We start from the raw sequence: 5,622 nt of genomic DNA on the forward strand, positions 1-5,622 counted from the left end.
GTCACTGTTGTACCATGGCTTGTCCTACCTGTCAGAGACATTTAGGACTAGGACCACAGACCCATTTGTGATTGGGGCCAACAGCCACCCCTGAAGGCGGTGCCCCCACCCAGGCTAGAGCCTCTTGCACCCTGCTCCTGTCCTGTGCCAGGGCGTACATGGCAGGTGGGGAGGCCCCTGTCTGCTCTGTTTTGCGTCTCATGCACCCTTGTCAGCTGTCCAGTCAGGGCCAGAGTGGGAGGAAATAGGCTGCTTGGGGTCTGCAAGCTGAATTTCTCCTCTTCCTCTGCCTTCCCTGGGCTCCAAGGGCCCCATCTCTCCAGGGCCCTGAGCTGCTCTGGGGCTCCCGGCACTGCTGTTCCGCTTCCTTTCCCTGTAGGCCTTCCCTCCGCCGCCCACAACCACGGATCCACGCTCACCCAGGAAGGCCTCCGGAGGAGGAGGAGTGAGGCAATGGCTGCCTGCCTGTCCTCGGTGCCCCATGCAGGCCCTGTCTGTCCCTCACGGGCTCCCCATGTCCCTATGACACAGGAGCAGAGGACACAGCGGGCAGGTGCCCGGGGCCCATGCGGGGTCACAGCTGGAACCAGCATGTTTGGTGTGAGTTCACCCACTGTTTGTGCAGCTCATTGCTGGCCTGTGACCTGTTAGCGAACTAAAGACACCCAGTCGTCCAGTAAAGTCCCTGTCAGGCACTCCTTGCAGCGTTTGGTACTGGCTTTCTCTTCTGTGCCTGGTCTGGTGGAGGCTGACTAGGGTCAGGGGTGAGGATTGCCTTTTATACAGCAGGCTCATCAACCAGAGCTGCCCTTGAAGGATGCTGGGGCCTCCCAGGGCTCCACCTGGCCTCCCAGGCGGCTGATTGGAGAGTGGGGTGAGGGCAAAGGAAGGATTCCCCTGTGTAAACCGAGGCAGACTGGCCAGAGGCCCAGGCCCAGTGGGGGTTATCAGGTCAGTAACTGCTCAGCCAGAGCCTGTTTGGAAAGAGGACCATCCTTCCCCAGTCCTGCCATCTCCCGAGAGTGGGGGCAGCCTAGACCAGTCCTGAGGCCCTCCCAGCTCTGACACCAGGCAGCCCTGCCATATAAACCTGTCCGTCCTGTCCTGGATAAGCCCTGGCCCTGCACACAGGCCAGAGCTCAGAGGCTGAGATGTGGCTTCATGCCTGGAGCCCAGTGTTCTCTGGGAGCCAGGGAGGCCCCGTGCAGGGGCGGTTGGAGCTGACCCTGGCCCTCCTCCACCACTTGACTTTGGATCTTGTAGTTAAGCTCAAATTCGGTCTCAATTTGCAAGAGCAAACTGCTGGTCTGCTGAGAAGACCCCTCAGCCAGGAGCCACGGCTCAGAGTTCACCATGGAGAGAAAAATGAGGCTTAATTTGGGGCCACAGCAGTTTGTTTTGAGGCTGTCATGAGCCCTGTGAACAACGTGTGCCGTCTGTGGCAGGGGTCCTGCCCCCTTCGGCACTATCCCTTCCAGGAAGCCAGAACTCTAGCCACTTCTGGAAAGTCCCGATCCTGGTTCCTGGCCTGTCAGGCTGTGCCGTGGGCTTACTGAAGAGCACCCACCTTTCTGAGCTCTGGTGCCTTGGGACCATATCTATGCAAAGCCTCTGGAGCTCACGTCCATATGCTCTGGGGGCTGCCCCAAGGTACACGCCCTCCCACCGGATGCAACTGAGACAGCCAAAGTCCGGCCACTCCTCAGGGCCTGTGTCGCTCATGCGCAGCTGCTGCCTTGCCACTGTGTCGATACACTCTGCGGAGATTTAGCACCCAGTGGTTTGTCTGCACCCCTGCGGTCTCCGGGGAGACCTGGAGTGGAAAGTCATGCTCTGCTCTCCAGCTCACAAGCTACTGAACTGAGCATATCCTGGGGAGGGAGAGGGGCACCAGGGCTACTGCCCCTGGATGGTGGCCCTGGCTGGATGGCAGGCACCTCCTGGTGCTGCTGGGTTTTCTTGTGGGTTCATGGCCACCCATAGCAGGCAAATCCACACTCAGAGCCCCTTCAAGTGGCTGACCTTTCAGTGACAGGGTTCGGGCAGTGCTATTCAGTGCAAACTCTGAGCATGCAAGCCGTTCCCACGTGGGCACCTGAGGCCTCGGGGTTGGGGACAGCTGCTCAAAGGGCCATGGAAGAATCAGCTGCCAGGCTCTATGGACACAAAAGCATCTAGGTTCCAGTCCAGCTTGGCTGTGTGATGTGCCCTCCCTGCAGTGCCAAGTGAAGAGACTTCCCTGGGCTCCTGTACCACCCTAGGAGTTTCCATGGGCTGATGACTATTCATCACCAAGGAACCCCTGCCCAGGACAGGCTGGGTGTTGATGGGAAGTGACAGTGTGTTGGGTGGGTGTCAGAAGACACTGCCAACTTGAGCTCAGCGCTAGCCACCAGCCCTGGGCACTGGCCATTGATTTCCAGGCATTGCGCTTTGTATGACATGGTGAATAGGACCCAGATGTACAACATGGTGAATATGATCTGGAATACAAATGCTAATCCTGCCTGTGGCTGACCGCTGGCTCTTGTTTTCCATGGTGAGAGCCAAGGGATTTCATTTCTCAGGTCACACTCAAAACAAAGCTGCAGCTTCTGGAGCAGGGCTTATGGCTTCAGTAAATGGGAATCCCTACTGACAACTTCCAGTGGCGCTGATGCTTCTCTGCCAACTCAGCAAATAGCAGCAGCCTCTAAATAGCTCTTCTAGTAAAGCTGAGTTAGCTTCCTCCAACCCAGGTGGCCAGTCACATCATCTATCTTCACAGTAAGTGCTCATCCAAAAACTCTAAGCATTTAATGGCACCTGTGTGCAGGCACTGGGACATGTCCACCCTGGGGAATCAGGTGGGATAAAGCAAAGGAAAGCAGGAAAAATACAGGTCAGTCCTACTGATCTAGAAGCTCCCCATCACACGGTGTCGGTCGCAGCTTGTGAATAGATGAGTCCAAGCTGTTGAGAGCAAGACAAGTGCGTGAACAATACAGTGCAAAGCAGAGGGAGGTGACGATGACGTGGGAGGCACCACTCTGATGCTCAGGGAACACAGAGTGATCAAGCCAGCACGGCCAGTGAGCATTTCTTGAGCACCTGCTGGGTGCAGTACCTGTTCCAGGCACTACAGAGGATGCAGAGAGGGAAAACTACAAGCTTCCAGCTTCAATTCTGTTCCTGGGCCTCCTACCCAAACAGCAGGCACGACTAAATGAGCCTCCTCCTCCCGTGCAGTCCTCTCTGCCCCTCATCCTTCCCCTCCTGACACCCTCAGTGTGATGCATCCAACCCGAGCCCAGCTCATAGTCACTTCGTTTCCTAGGGTGGCCATAACAAAGCACCACAGACTGGGGGTCTGCACACATGAGGAATTTAGATTCTCCCAGGCCTGGAGGCCAGACGTCTGAAATCAAGGAGTTGGCAGGGCCATACTTTCTCTCTGAAGGCTGTAAGGAGGATCCTTTCCTGCTTCCTCCAGCTCCTGGTGGTCGCTGGCAATCCTCGGCATCCCTGGCTTGTATCTCCATCACTCCAGTTGCTGCCTCTGTCTTTACATGGCCTTTCCCCCATATCTCTGTCTTCACGTGGCCATTTCTTCTGTGTTTCCTGTGTTTGTGTCAAAATACCCCTCTTGTAAGGACACCAGTCATTGAATTAGGACCCACCCAAATCCAGCACGACCTCATTTTACCTTAATTACATCTGCAAAGACCCTATTTCCAAATAAGGTCCTGTCCACAGGTTCCAGGTGGACATGAATTTTGGAAGGACAGTTCCACCCAGTATAGTCACTAGGGTCTGTTGCCTTCCAAGAGGCTGAGTTACTTGCTACCCGAAGTGATGACCTCCACGTCACCTGTCTCTGCTTCAGGACCTGGCAAAAACCCTCTCTGAGGGCCTGTTGGGTGCCACCTGGTGTTGGTAAATTATTATCAAAGTTTGGGAGACGCTGGAATCAGCTCCACTGACAGTAGTCCCAGGACTTTGTATATGACTTGTGAGCGATAGTGGGAACCAGGCACACTGAGAACGGGACATGTGGCCCTCCAGGTGCTCACCATGTCGCCCAGGTGTGGCCTGACCCTCCTGGGCCCTCAGGCCCTCTCGTCCCCATGGCCATGGCAGGCCCAGAATGGGTCTGAATTATCTCCTCTCCCGAGCGATTGGCTCTCAGGAGCACGCTGCGGAAGGCACGTCCATCCATCCTGCCTACTCCGTGGCCTGTGCCATCCCCGTGGACTGTGTGGGTGTCCAGCAGCAGCACCCTGCCATCTCTGCCCTGTCCGAGGAAGGAATGTATCAGGGACGGAAGTGCTTTCGCTGGGCATTTGCTAGGTGCCAGGGTTAGAGCTCTTTATTAAGCAGTGAAACTTCAAATCTTACCAAACATGACTCTTTAGAACAACCAGTAACACACGACGGAGAGCCAGCAGTGCTCAGAGCTGTCGTGGCTGACCTTCCTGGGGGGCCTTTCTTGGTGGGCCGCGGCCTCCGGCTCAGAGCCCTGGCTCGTAAGGGCCTGCTGACTTTCCCAGGCGCGTCTGCTGGGGCCGCCCCCGAGCTGTCACCCCATCATCCACCCCCTGGGCCTCTGAGGCAGCTGGAAAAGGCTCTGACGAAACTGGCGAAAGGAACTGGCCGACTCCCTGCTCTCCCAAGTTGGTTTTCTTCCTTTGGCGACATTCTCTTGACCTCTGCACGTGTGGGTTTCTGTGTTTCCATTTGGTTTAATAGCCACCTTGCTGATTTCCCCCCAGTAAGTGCTCTTGGTCCCATAGGGCAATTTTTTCAGATTCGAAAGTTGAACAGCTGACTTCTTGTCCACCTGTTTTTCTGACCATCAGGAGCAACAAGAAGTTCAGCCTGGCACACTGCCAGCCCAAGGACCATGTTTTACTGCTCAGATGGTCTAGGCCCTGGTCTGGTTGTATGGATGGCCCTGGGATTGGAACCCTGACCTCACACATGATAAAATCCATGGGCACGGAGATGGGCAATGCAGTATCTCGGGGGAAGAGTTTAGCAGGGTTTTTTTTAAAGATGCACATCAACTTACCACGTGATCCGGGAATCCCACTCTTAGGAAGGGACCCAGAGAGAAAGGGAAACCTCCGAAGACTTGTACACAAATGCTCATGGCAGCTTTATTCACCATGGCCCAGGGTGGAAGCAGCCAGAAGTCCAACAGCTGGTGAGTGGAGATGTGGGCTAGCCACGCCACGGAATATTATTCAGCAATAAAAAAGAATGAAGTGCTCGTACATGCTGCAACATCATCCTCAGAAACACGGGGCCGAGTGAAAGAAGCAGGATTTCCTAAGACCACATATTGTTTGGTTCTAAATATATGAAATTTCAGAAGAGAGAAATCTACAGAGACAGTAGGTTAGTGGTTGTCTCAGGCTGGAGGTAGCAACAAATGGACACTGCAAACAGACACGAGGATCTTTTCTGGGGTGATAGAAATGTTCTAAAATTAGTTCTCGTGTCTATAAATTTACTAAAATCATTTATTTGAACTCTTACATGTATCATAAGTTATACCTCAGTAAAACTGTTTAAAAAATTAATGACTAGAAAATAAAACAATAAAATCCCTGGGTGGCAGAGTGTATGGCTAAAAGTGCG

This window comes from Manis javanica, chromosome 1 (assembly GCF_040802235.1).
Source record: "Manis javanica isolate MJ-LG chromosome 1, MJ_LKY, whole genome shotgun sequence".
In the NCBI taxonomy this organism is placed as follows: domain Eukaryota; kingdom Metazoa; phylum Chordata; class Mammalia; order Pholidota; family Manidae; genus Manis; species Manis javanica.